We start from the raw sequence: 12,638 nt of genomic DNA, 5'->3' as shown, positions 1-12,638 counted from the left end.
GCCGAAGGCAGAGGTTTAACCCACTGAGCCACCCAGGCACTACCCAGATTTTTTTTTTTTCTTTTTTAATGACAGAGAAAGAGCCCAAGATGGGGATATAGGAAGATCTTGAAATCACTTCTTCACTAACACACCAAATCTTTGTCTATTTATAGAGTAATTCCTCCTGAAAAGGAACTGATGGCTAACTGAAAGCTTCTAATAAGAAAAGATAGAAAAATTACATAGAGAATGGCAAGAGATCTGGAAACATGACAATAAAGGGAATGCCCACCCCCAATGCTACTAATGCAGTGGAGAGAGGGATAATACTGAATGTCTTTGGGCATAGAAAAAAAGAAAAAAAAAAAAAACCCTGCTATTTAAAAGACTAACTCAAATACAAAAGAATGAACCATAGGATCCTGCCGAACAGCAACAAGAGAACTGTTAGAATTCTGTGTCAGAGAGACTGGTGAATGGTATGGCTTACATTCCCTCTTCACCTTGATAGTGTGGATGGGAGCAGAGTCCTGGTGTCCTAGCCAGCCAAATGTTTTTGCATCCCAGCCCCAGCCATCCCACCAAGGCTGCCCGCTGCATAGTGCACACTGGGACACCCCTGGTCAGAGCTCACTACAGTCCCAGCCATCATGCAAAGGTGATACAGGTGCAAAACACCCCCAAAACACTCCAGGTCCATAAAACTGCAGCTTCAGGTGGGTTGCTAGAGCACCCCCAGAATAAATTCTCTGTGTCCTCCTGGCTGTCACCTGATTTCATTCCAGCCACTCTACCAGGGTGCCTTCTGTGTAGAGCTCCCTTGGAAACCCCTGGCTTGTACCCACAGTTGAAATTTACCAAAGACATAAATAGTTAATATTTATCCTTCTCAAACTATTCCAAAAAATAGAAGAGTAAGGAAAGCTTCCAAATATATTCTATGAGACTAACAGTACCCTCATAACAAAATCAGACAAAGACACTACAAAAACAAACAAAAGCAGTATAGGCCAATATCCCTGATGAATATAGATGCAAAAATCCTCAACAAAATATTAGAAAACTGCATGCAAGAAACATTAAAAGGATCATTCACCACAACCAAGTGAAATTTGTTCTAAGGATGCTAGGGTGCCTAGGTGGCTCAGTGGGTTAAAGCCTCTGCCTTTGGCTCAGGTCATGATACCAGGGTCCTGGGATCAAGCCCCGCTTTGGGCTCTCTGCTCTATGGGGAGCCTGCTTTCTCCTTTCTCTCTGCCTGCCTCTCTGCCTGTCAAATAAATAAGTAAAATCCTTAAAAAAAAAAAAAAAGTAACAATCATATGATCACCTCAATACAGAAAAAGTATTTGACAAAATTCAACATCTATTCAAGATAAAAACTCTTTACAAAGTGGATTTAGAGGGAACATACCTTAATATAATAAAGGCCATGTATGAAAACCAATAGCTAAAATAACATTCAATTGTGAAAAACAGTGTTATTCCTCTAGGATCTGGAAAAAGCCAATGTTCTCACCACTGTTATTCAATGTATGGAAGTTCCTGGCCCAGGAATCAGACAATAACAAGAAATAAAAAAACACCCAATTTGGTAAAGAAGAAGTTAATTTATCACTATTTGCAAATGATATACTATTCTACATGGAAGAACCTAAAGATGCCAACAGAAATAACAAACAAAAACCTATGAAACTAGTAAATGGAGGAAATCAGCCTAAGATGTAAGATTATACACTTCTGGATCTCTACAGGGGCAAAGGATCATCAGTAGAAAGGTACAAAGGATGGAGTTGGGATTGCACAGAAAGATAATGGAGGATAAACAGAAGGGGGAGGGAGCCACCAAAAGCTAGCCATTGGAAAGTAATACCCCAAAGAGAAAGTGCCCTGTGCTTGGTAACCAAGTTGATAGCTTGGGGACTGGTGGCTGCTAGAAGGAAAGGACTGATAACAGCACTCAAACAGACCAAAAGGACTTAAGAGATGATTGCTGGGACCTGGCAGCCATAAGCTCGGACGTAAATCCATGGTCCACAGACTGCCTGTAGCCACTACTCATCTGTAGCTGAGAGGACTCAGGAAGGATTCAAGTCAGCGTTGCCAGGAATGGCAGCCACCAGTACCAGGCTCACTCAGACTAATATCACTGGTGGTTTTTGTGACATGGGGGTAAGTGTGGACCTCCACTGACCACTGAGACAGTCTCTGGTGAGCATGCACTACCAATAGGAAGCTGTGGTATTCAATGGAACTTGTGTATGGTGGGGGGGGAGGTCTGTGTTTTCCAGACCATTGAGATAAAAGCAGACTGTGGATTGTCTCCAAGGCAGAGGTCAGGGTGCAGGAAGTTTACTTTGCTCTGACCCCCTGAAAAGCACAAAATGCCACCAGAGAACAAAAGACTCCAGAGAACAAAACCCAGCTTCCATGGAGCCCAACCCTTTGAGAGGGGGCAGGGCAACTCCGCCTAAGCAGGATTGATTGAAAAACAACACAGCAGGCCCCGCCTCCAGAAGACAAGCTAAAAGAACAAGAGAACAACAACCACAAGGTCCCCATAAAACTATAAAATCCCAACACCAGGGTAAAACACTATATTACACTCCTGGTATTGCTTCACAGCCTGTATGCTTCTTGGATCTAACTTCTCTCTCTCTCTCTCTTTTAAATTCTTTCTCATGATTCTTTTTTTTTTTTAATTAATTTATTTTCAGAAAAACAGTATTCATTATTTTTTCACCATACCCAGTGCTCCATGCAATCCGTGCCCTCTATAAGACCCACCACCTGGTACCCCAAACCTCCCACCCCCCCTGCCACTTCAAACCCCTCAGATTGTTTTTCAGAGTCCATAGTCTCTCATGATTCACCTCCCCTTCCAATTTACCCCAACTCCCTTCTCCTCTCTAACACCCCTTGTCCTCCATGATATTTGTTATGCCCCACAAATAAATGAAACCATATGATAATTGACTCTCTCTGCTTGACAGTACAGACAAAAGGTTGATATCCAGGATCTATAATGAACTCCTCAAATTCAACACACACGAAACAGGCAAACATATCAAAAAATGGGAAGAAGATATGAACAGACACTTCTCCAATCAAGACATACAAATGGCTATCAGACACATGAAAAAATGTTCATCAGCACTAGCCCTCAGGGAGATTCAAATTAAAACCACATTGAGATATCACCTTACACCAGTTAGAATGGCCAAAATTAACAAAACAGGAAACAACATGTGTTGGAGAGGATGTGGAGAAAGGGGAACCCTCTTCCACTATTAGTGGGAATGCAAGTTGGTGCAGCCTCTTTGGAGAACAGTGTGGAGATTCCTCAAGAAATTAAATATAGAGCTTCCCTATGACCCTGCCATTGCACTCCTGGGTATTTACCCCAAAGATACAGATGTCATGAAAAGAAGGGCCATCTGTACCCCAATGTTTATAGCAGCAATGGCCACGGTCACCAAACTATGGAAAGAACAAAGATGCTCTTCAATGGACGAATGGATAAGGAAGATGTGGTCCATATACACGATGGAGTATTATGCCTCCATCAGAAAGGATGAATACCCAACTTTTGTAGCAACATGGACGGGACTAGAAGAGATTATGCTGAGTGAAATAAGTCATGATTCTTTTTTTAATTTAATTTTGTTTTTTCATCATTCCAAGATTCATTGTTTATGCACCACATACAGTGCTCCATATAATATATGCCATCCTTAATACCTACCTCATGCCCTAGAGGCTGAAAAGAAACCTCCCAAGATCAATAAGTCTAGAAAGACATCCAGACACTTAATTGTGAAATTCACAAATCATAATTTCAGACAGTAGGTCTTAAGGGCAGATAGGGGGAAGAGATTCCTTACATACAGAGGAAGGACCATCAGAATAACATCAGCTCTGTCCACAGAAACCTGGCAAGCTAGAAACGGCTGACAAGACTTATTCAGAGCACTAAATGAGAAGAACATGCAGCCAAGAATACCTTATCCAGCAAGGCTGACATTCAGAATGGATGGAGACATAAAGAGCTTCCAAGACTAGCAAGGTTTAAAAGGGTATGTGACCACCAAGCTGGCATTACAAGAAATATTAAGGGGGGTTCCATAAAAGAAGAATGAATCCAACCAACAGTGACATAGTACAGAAATTTACAGAGACAATTTACAGAAACAAGGACTTCTCAGGCAACATGATGTCAATAAAACTTATCTTTGAATAATCACTTTCAATGTGAATAGCCTAAATGCTCCCATAAAACAGCACAGAGTAGCCTACTGGATAAAACAACATATGCTGTTTACAAGAGACACATCTGAAACCTAAAGATACATCCAGACTGAAAGTGAAGGGATGGAGAAGCATCTTTCATGCCAATAGTGCTCAAAAGAAAGCTGGAATAGTGATTCTCATATAAGATTCTAGTTCTTTGTTCTTTTTATTTTTTCTTAACCTACTTACCATTTCAACTAGGTGTTTAATACAACACACTCCATAGTAACTTTTTATCTTGAACTTTTCGTACATATATTTTTTCTTTATATATAACATATATATTGTATTTATCTATATATATATAGATAGATAGATATAAAGTGACAATATCATCCTTTTCCCCATCAATACTACCTTTATATATATACATCAGTTTTAATTTCCTTGTATCTCCAGAAAGTTGAGTTCTCTAACAAGATAACAAGATACAACCAGGAAGAACTGAAATACACTTTCTCACCCACATAAAAGGATTATAACCATCTTCCCATCACCTCCCACACACTTGTTATTTTTTTCACTTTCTTTTGTTGGTCTGTTTCTTTTTGGTTTTGTGCTTTATAAATCTTACTCTTGGGGTTCATTTTGGCTTTTTTTTTTTCTTTCTTTCTTTTTAGCAGTGACTTCTGATTACTCCAAATCTTCCCAGGGTGCACCTTGTCTGGTTAGTGGTTGATATTTTCAAGTATACATCCCCTCAACCACAACTCAACTAAATGATAAGGAGGAGGAATTCTCAGCAAAGAAAAGACCCAGAGATAATGGCCTCTCCAGCAGATCTAATGGATATGGACCTAAGCAAGGTATCAGAAATAGACTTCAGGGTATCAGTTATGAAGACAATAGTCAGACTGGAGAAAACTATTAATTTCAACATAGATCTATTAAGGGCAGAAGGGAGAGCAGATCTGGCAGAACTTAAAAACATTATCAATGAGATCCAATCTAATATAAATAGTCCAAGAGTTAGGGTAGATGAGGCAGAAGAACAAATTAGTGATCTTGAAGACAAACTGACAGAAAAAAAAGGAGAAGAGGAGGCCTCGAACAAATAGCTTAAAATACATGAAAACAGAATTAGAGAAATAAATGATGCCGTGAAATGTTCCAAAGTCAGAATTACTGGAATCCCTGAGGGGGTGGAGAGAGAAAGAGAAACAGAGGACTAGAAGATATATTTGACCAAATTGTACCTGACAGTTTCCCTAATCTGCAGAATGAAATAAGTAATCATGTTCTAGAGGCAGAGAGGACACCCCCCAAGATCAATGAGGGAAGATCAACCCCCAGGCATGTAATAGTAAAACTCACAAATCTTAGAACCATGGAAACCATTTTTAGGGCAGTTAGGGGGAAGAGATTACTTGTGTACAGAGGGAAGAACATCAGAATAACATCAGACCTGACCACAGAGACATGGCAAGCCAGACATATTCAGAGTACTAAATGAGAAGAATATGCAGCCAAGACCTCTACCTGGCAAGGCTGTCATTCAGAAGAGATGGAGTGATAAGAAGCTTCCAGGACCAGAAGCCACTGAAAGAATATGTGACCACTAATCTGTAGAAACAAGGACTTCACAGGCAACATGACAACAATAAAATCTTATCTGTCAATAATCACTCTCAAAATGAATGGCCCAAATGCTCCCATAAAACAGCACAGGGTTGTAGACGGGATAAAATGATAGGACCCACCTATATGCTGTCTACAAGAGACACATTTCAAACCTAAAATATACATCCAGACTGAAAGTGAAGGGATGAAGAGATCCTTTCATGACAATGGGGCTCAAAAGGAAGCTGGGGTAGCAATTTTCATATCAGACAAATTAGATTTTAAGCTAAAGAACAGATCAATGAAAGTAGAAGCTGGTTCTTTGAAAGAATTAATAAGATTGATAAACCACTGGCCAAACTAATCCAAAATAAAATAAAGAGGATCCCAATTAATAAAATTATGAATGAAAGGGGAAAGATCATGACTAACACCAAGGAAATAGAAACAATCATCAGAATACATTATCAACAGCTATATGCCAATAAGTTAAGCAACCCAGAAGAAATGGATGCATTCCCGGAAACTATAAACTCCCAAGACTTAATCAGGAAGAAACTGACAACCCGAATAGATCAATCCCTAATAACAAGATCGAAGCAGTGATCAAAAACCTCCCCCAAAACAAGAGTTCAGGACCTGTTGGATTCCCTGGGGGATTCTACCAAACATTCAAAGAAGAAATAATACCTATTCTCCTGAAGCTGTTTCAAAAAATAGAAGGAAAACTTACAAACTCTTTCTATGGGCCATCATTACCCAGATTCCCAAACCAGGCAAAGACACCATTAAAAAGAATTTCAGACCAATATCCCTGACAAAAATGGATGCCAAGATTCTCAACAAGATCCTAGCTAAAAGGATCCAACAGTACATTAAAAGATTATCCACCACGACCAGCTGGGATTTATCCCTGGGATGCAAGGGTGGTTCAACATTCACAAATCAACCAATGTGATAGGACACATAAGAGGAGAGAGAAGAACCACATGGTCATCTCAACTGATGCAGAAAAAGCATTTGACAAAATACAGCATCCTTTCCTGATTAAAACTCTCCAGAGTTTAATGATAGAGGGAATATCCCTCAATTTTATAAAATCTATCTATGAAAACCCCACAGCAAATACCATTCTCAAAGGGAAAGGCTGAAAGACTACCCCTTAAGATCAGGAACATGACAAGAATGTCCACTCTTGCCACTACTGTTCAACACAGTCCTAGAATTCCTAGCAACAGTAATCAGACAACAAAAAGAAATAAAACATCTTTGAAATGGCAAAGAAGAAGTCAAAATCTCTCTCCTTGTAGATGACATGATATTCAATTTGGAAAACCCAAAAGTCTCCACTCCCAAATTATACAGCAATTCAGTAATGTGCCAGGATACAAAATCAATGCACAGAAATAAGTTGCTTTCTTATACACTAACAGTGAAATGGTAGAAAGAGAAATTAGAGCATCAATTCCATTTATAATAGCACCAAAAACCATCAGAGACCTTGGAATAAACCTATCCAAAGAGGTAAAAGGTCTATACTTGAAGAACTACAGAATGGTCATGAAAGAAATTGAAGGCGACACAAAATGATGGAAAAATATTCTGTACTCATGGGTCAGAAGAATAAACATCATTAAAATGACTATGCTGCACAGGCAATCTATAATTTCAGTGCCACCTCAATCAAAATACCAACAGCATTTTTCAAAATTCTGGAACAAGCAATCTTAAAATTTGTGTGGAACCAGGAAAGACCCCGAATCACCAAGGAAATGTTGAAAAAAGAAAAACAAAGCTGGGGGTATCCTGTTGCCTGATTTCAAGCTGTATTACAAAGCTGTGATCACCAACACAGCATGGTACTTGCACAAAAACAGACACATAGACCAATAGAACAGAAGACAGAGCCCAGATATGAACTCTAATCTCTGAGGTCAACTAATATTTGACAAAGCAGGAGAAAATATCCAATAAAGACAGTCTCTTCAATAAAAGGTGCTGGGAAAACTGGACAGCTATATACAGAAAAAATGAAATGGCCCATTCTCTTATACCACACACAAACTCAAAATGGATGAAAGACCTCAACTTGAGATAGGAATCCATCAATATCCTTGAGGAGAACATAGAGAGAAACTTCTTCAAAACTGGCCACAGCAACTTCTTTCAAGACATGTCTCCAAAGGCAAGGGAAACAAAAGTAAAAACAAACTTCTGGGACTTCATTCATCTAGATAAAAAGCTTCTGAACAGCCAAAGAAACAGTCAACAAAACAAAAAGGCAACCCACAGAGTGGGGGAAGATATTTTTAAGTGATACTATAGACAAAGGACTGATACCCAGAATCTATAAAGAACTTTTCAAACTCAATACTCCAAAAAACAGATAATCAAGTCAAAAAAAGGGCAGAAGTCATGAGCAGACACTTCTCCAAAGAAGACATACAAATGGCTAACAGACATGTGAAAAAGTGTTTATCACCATTAGCCATCAGGGAAATTCAAATCAAAACCACATTGAGATATGACCTTACACCAGTTAGAATGCCAAAAATTGACAAGGTGAGAAATAACAAATGTTGGAGACGTTGGGGAGAAAGGGAAACCCTCTTATACTATTGGGAGGAATGCAAATTGGTGCAACCACTTTGAAAAACAATGTGGAGGTTCCTCAAAAAATTAAAGATAGAGCTATGCTATGACTCAGCAATTGCACTACTGGGTATTTACCCCAAAGATACAGATGTTGTGAAAAGATGGGTGCACCCCAATGCACACCAAATGCACCCCAATGTTCTTAGCAGCAGTGTACACAATAGCTAAACTGTGGAAAGAACCAAGATGCCCTTCAACAGGTGAATGGATAAAGAAGATGTGGTCTAGGGGTGCCTGGGTGGCTCAGTGGGTTGAACTTCTGCCTTTGGCTCAGGTCGTGATCTCAGTATCCTGGGACTGAGCCCCACATTGGGCTCTCTGCTCAGCAGGGAGTCTGCTTCCCCCTTTCTCTCTCTGCCTACTTGTGATCTCTCTCTCTCTCTGTCAAATAAATAAATGAAAATCTGAAAAAAAAAAAAAAGATGTGGTCCAAATATACAATGAAATATTACTCAGCCATCAGAAAGGATGAATACCCAACTTTTGCATCAACTTGGATGGGACTGGTGGAGATTATGCTAAGTGAAATGTCAGACAGAGAAAGTCAATTTTCATATAGTTTCACTTATTTGTGGAACATAAGGAATAGCATGGAGGACATGAGGAGAAAAGAAAAATGAAGGAGGAGAAATCAAAATGGGAGATGAACCATGAGAGACTATGACCTCTGGGAAACAAATGGAGAGTTTTAGAATCAAGGGGGTGAAGGGTAAAGGGTGGGTGATACTGGTTATGGGTATTAAGGAGGGCACAGATTGCATGGAGCACTGGGTATAATATGCCAACAATGAATCATGGAACACTACATCAAAATCTAATGATTTACTATATGGTGACTAACATAACACAATAAAAAATGGTAATTCTTCACATAATTCTCATACTTTCACATAATATATCTAAAACTGACCATTACAAGTTAATGATGCTTGAAAATTAAAAAAAAAAAACTAATAAATGGGATTCAGTAAAGTTGTAGGATTTGCAGGATACAAAATTAGTACACAGAAATCAATTGCATTTCTATGAATAATGATGTAGCAGAAAGAGAAATTAAGAAAAAAAAATCCATTTACAATTGTACTACTCCTCTCTCCCCAGAAAAAGAAAAAGCAAAACAAAAACAAAAACAAAAACAAAAAACCAAAATAACAGCAACAACAAAAATTATCCATAGGAATAAACTTAACCAAATAAGTGAAAGACTTGTACTCTGGAACTATAAAATATTGGTAAAAGAAACTGAAGACAACACAAACAAATGGAAAAATATTCCATGCTTATGGGTTGGAAAAATTAATATTGTTAAAGTCTCTGTCCTATGCAAAGCAACCTATATATTCAATCCCTAACAAAATACCAGTAGAATTTTTCACAGAACAAATATTACTAAAGTTTGTATGGAACCACAGAAGATCCTCAGGGGCCAAGCCAAAGCAATCTTGAGGAAAAAGAAAAAAGCTGGAGGTATTACAATCCCAGATTTCAAAATATAGTACTTAGCTTTAGTAATCAAAACAAAGATAGACCCACAGATCAATGGAAAAGAAAAGAGATCAATCAATATATTTCAAAGGAGAAAAGAATATATAATATGGAGAAGACAGTCTCTTTAATAAATGATACTGGGGAAATTGGATAGCTACATACACAATAATGAAACAGGACCACGTCCTTATACCATACAAAGAAATAAACTCGAAAGGGACCAAAGACCTAAATGTGAGACATAAAACCATAAAATTCCCAGAATAAAACATGGGCAGCAATTTCTTTCTTATCAGTCATAGCAACATTTTTATAGATAGGTCTACTTAGGCAAGAAAAATAAAAGCAAAAATAAACTATTGAGACTATACCAAGATAAAAAACTTTTACACAGCAAAAGAAACTGAGATTTAAAAAAAGCAGCCTAGTAAATGGGAGAAGACATTTACTAATGATGTATTCAATAAGGGGATAATATTCAAAATGCATAAAGAACTTATACAACTCAATGCAGAAAAATCCAATTAAAATCTGGGCAGAGGACCTGAATAGACATTTTTCCAAAGACGACATGATGGCCAACAGACACATGAAAAGATGATCAACATTACTAGTCATTGGGGAAATGCAAATCAAAACCACAATGAGATATCACCTTACACCTGTCAGAAGGAAAAGAAAAGAAACAAGTATTGACAAAGATGTGGAGAAAAAAGAACTTTGATGCACTGTTGGTAGCAATGTAATAGGTACAACTACTGAAGAAAACGGTTTGGAGGTTCCTTAAAAAATTAAAAATAGAAATACCATGTGATCCAATAATATATTACTAGCTATTTATTCCTCCCCTCTCCCAAAGCCCAAAAACATTAATTCAAAAAGATGTATATATCTCTATGTATACTGCAGGATTATTTACAAAATACAAGATATGGAAGCAGCCCAAGTGTCCATCAATAGATGAATGGATAAAAAAGTGGTGTGTATGGGATATTAATCAGCCATAAAAAGAGATCTTGCCATTTGCAACAATATGGATGAACCTAAAGGTTACTGTGAAATAAGTGAAATAAGACAGAAAAAGACAAAATGATTTCACTTATATGTTGATTCTAAAAATAAATAAACAAAAAGCAGAAAAAGATCCATAAGTACAGAGAACAAACAGATGGTTGCTGTAGGGGTGGAAGGAGGGCAGTGAGAGGATGGAAAAAATGTGTAAAAGAGAGTGGGAGGTAACAGTTCCAGTTATGGCATGAATAAGTTAGGAGTAAAAGGTACAATAAGGAAATAAAGTCATTGATATTTTCATAGTCTCATATTGGGACAGATAATAGCTACACTTGTGGTGAGCATAGCATAATGGATAGATTTATTGAATCACTATCTTGTTACACCCGAGACTAATGTAACATTGTGTGTCAACTACAATAAAAAAATGAGAGAAGATACAAATTAATAATATCAGAAATGAATTAGGGAACATCATGACTGACCCTACAAATGTTTAACAGACAAAAATCAATACCAAAACCTCCGTACCCATAGATTTGGAACATTAGATGAAGAAATTCTCTGAAAGACACAAACTATAAAACTCACTCAGGAAGAAATAGGTACCCTGAATAGCCAGATGTCTACTAAAAAAATTAATTTGTGGTTCAAAATTCTCTGTCAAAATTTAATTCTGTGGTTCAAAACAATTTTTAAAAATTAAGTGCTGATGTTTTCTTTGCTAAAATCTACCAAATATTTAAAAAAGAAATACCCTAATTCTCCAGTCTTGTTTGGAAAATAGAGGAGAGGAAATACCTCCAAAGTCATGTATGAGGCCATGACTACCAAACACTAAGACTACATATTGACATTATAAGTAAAGTATATTAAAGAGTTTTCATGAGGATATTCATGACCAACCTCAACAGAATGTTAACAAATCAGATTTAGTACATAGATTGAAAAAGTACACACAAAATGAAAAGGAGTAAGTAAAATTACCTCTATTCATAGATTACTCAATTCTAAAGAGTACACAAAATTCCAAAGAATCTATAAAATGTACCTGGAACTAGTGGGTTCAGCAAGGGCCAAAATAAAATGTTAAACTACAGAAGTAAATTGCATTCCCATGAAATAGCAATGAACACCACAATTCAAAATGAAAAGAAAAAAATCATTTAAAAGTAATACACAGAAAGAAAAACATTTAGGTACAATTCTAGCAATGAATCAATATATAGAGATGTCTATATATATTCTATATACTGGAAACTAAAAAGAGAAAAAAGAAAAAAAATGAGTAAAATAAAACTTAACTAAGGAAAAAAGAAATATATAATGTTCATGTATCTGAAGACACAAGATTGTTAAGATATGAATTTTCCCTAATATTATCTACCATTTCTACACAATTCTAACAAAAATCCCAGAAATTTTTTTGGGGGGTAAATATCAACAAGCTAATACTAAATTTATATTAAAATGCAGATAAACAGAAATAGTCAAAATAAGTATAAAAAGAACAAGTTAAGGGACTCACAATTTCATGACAATTTGAAGGTATAGTAATGGAAACAGAATAGTATTGGTGAACAGATCAATGGAATAGGACACAAAATGCAGAAATGGACCCATGTAAATGTAATCAACTGATTTCTTCAAAA

This window comes from Neovison vison, chromosome 11, assembly GCF_020171115.1.
Source record: "Neovison vison isolate M4711 chromosome 11, ASM_NN_V1, whole genome shotgun sequence".
Classification (NCBI taxonomy): domain Eukaryota; kingdom Metazoa; phylum Chordata; class Mammalia; order Carnivora; family Mustelidae; genus Neogale; species Neogale vison.
This window is presented reverse-complemented; position numbering follows the sequence as displayed.